Source organism: Priapulus caudatus, unplaced genomic scaffold, assembly GCF_000485595.1.
Source record: "Priapulus caudatus unplaced genomic scaffold, Priapulus_caudatus-5.0.1 Scaffold1750, whole genome shotgun sequence".
Classification (NCBI taxonomy): Eukaryota; Metazoa; Priapulida; class Priapulimorpha; order Priapulimorphida; family Priapulidae; genus Priapulus; species Priapulus caudatus.
The window spans coordinates 53,479-55,442 of record NW_014578811.1 but is presented as its reverse complement, the minus strand read 5'-3'; the positions used below and the strand labels follow the sequence as shown (position 1 = coordinate 55,442).

The 1,964-nt window shown below is 37.8% G+C and overlaps 1 long non-coding RNA gene across 1 annotated transcript; it reads right to left on the bottom strand.

Moving 5' to 3' along the window:
- Window positions 1–240: 240 nt before the first annotated feature.
- LOC106817511 lies at window positions 241–1,382 on the bottom strand. Its single transcript, XR_001395067.1, has 3 exons — window positions 1,142–1,382; window positions 762–902; window positions 241–288 (listed from the first exon to the last, which is right to left on the bottom strand). It is a non-coding gene; the product is annotated as an uncharacterized LOC106817511 (long non-coding RNA).
- Window positions 1,383–1,964: the final 582 nt, after the last annotated feature.

The window sequence follows — 1,964 nt, the reverse complement described above, 5'->3', positions numbered from 1 at the left end:
GCGAAGCAGCTTGTAGAAATTCGACTTCGTCAGCTGAGCTAAAAATAAAAGATTTTCTCATGTCGAATGTTGCTTAACACGGAGTATGCACAGCAAACAATAAAATGCACTGGTAAGCGCAATGTCTGTATTGAGTACTTGTAGATTTATTATATTAATCATCTGATGCATGCAATCCTTTGTAGAATGATGCCTTCTCTCCTTCTGTTGCACTTGCCACCTCTGAGCCAGCCTCAGAAATGGATGATGGTACTACATTGGCTCTCAACCTTTTGCATGGGTATTGCTCTAATGAAGATTAAACATTTATTGACGAATCAATCGAATCAATCACTTGTTTTATTTATAGAGGAGATATATCTCAAGGCAAAAAATTTCATGAAATTTCCAGCACCTAATTATGTTACCACACAAATTTTGAATTTTTATGTAAAAATTGTATTTTGGATATTTCTCAATTAGGCCAAAACAAAATATAGGTGTGGTTACCATTTCATGCTGGAAAAAAATAGGGTAGGTAGGTAGGGAAAACATTTTATTTTATTGAAACATTTTATTTAGGAACCATGTCCGAAGGATGTTGCGTTCTCACAATTTGTTGTAATTGCAATTTGTGCTAAGTTTCGATATGAACGAGTAAATAATTTTCAGTTATTTTATAAATTACTAGTAGAAAAACTTTATAAAAATGATATAATATCTAATTGCTATTTGTTGTCACCCATACGCTACTTATTATATGGTGTGTGACTTGTTTATACCCATTGACGTTTGTACAGTGATGAGGTGTTCCAGAGCCAGTCTCTTCAAGCTACGATTATTGGTCATTTCTGCATGTTGCAGTGCTTTGTCTAGTGCTGCTTTGATCTCACTGTATGGCCTGCTACCTTTATCTTTGTAGTCTGTGTATTGTCAAAGTTTGAATTTTTAACACATATAATATGACATACTTACCATATAAGAACAACTAATTCTCCTCTTATTATCCTTGCATGTTTAAGCAATACTGTATAAGTACTTTATAATAAAATTACTTAGCTGCTAAACTTGATGTCCACGATTCGTGATATCACCCACAAACAAACTAAAACCAATGATGTGACATGCATCACGCATTAGTCAAGTAACGACAGACACAAACCTGCAATGTTCAGCCAAGTGCGGCACTCTTCCGTCACATTGCCACGGCGACAAACGAGTTCCTTCTCGGAGCACTCAACAGCCTCTTCAAACTGCTGCAGGTCTGCGTGTGTGATAGCCAGTGACACGTACCTACGCAAACATATGCCTTGTACAAATGTACGCTTATTATGAATGCACACCATGCATAAGTCTATATCTTGTATGAATGTATACCTTGAATAAGCTCATGTCTTGTATAAAAGTATACCTTGAATAAATGTATATTTAAAAAAAGGTATGCCTTGTATAAATGTATACCCAGTGCTCGAAATAAGGAAAAAAATGTGGTTGTCCGCGCCAGGCATCAAATCGGGTTGTCCACAACAATTTCTGGTTGTCCCAAAAAAATATCCCCAAATCTCATATTTTCAATCACATAATAATATGGTCAGAAAACACCCAAAAACACTGGTGTAGCCAGGATTTTTTAACAAGGGGGGCCAAAAACAGCGACCTGCACAAAATAGTGGACGACTTAATATTTTAATGGCTCGATCCTCCGCCTCCCTTTCCACACCCTACGGCTCCTCTACCTCTCAGCTCTACAATCTTTGTTTTGGGCACCATGCAAAAAGGCGACATTTTTGTTCATTGTTCTCTGCTCCCAAGATATGTAATTGTTCAGTGGCGGGTCTAGGATTCCAAGGAGGGGGGGTGAAAAACAAGTGGGGGGTATGGGGGTCCTCCCCCAGAAAATTTTATAAATGTAGATCGCAGGAGATGGTATTTGCAACACCTTTGAGTACATGTACAGCCTTCATAGGCTGTACATGTACAGCCTA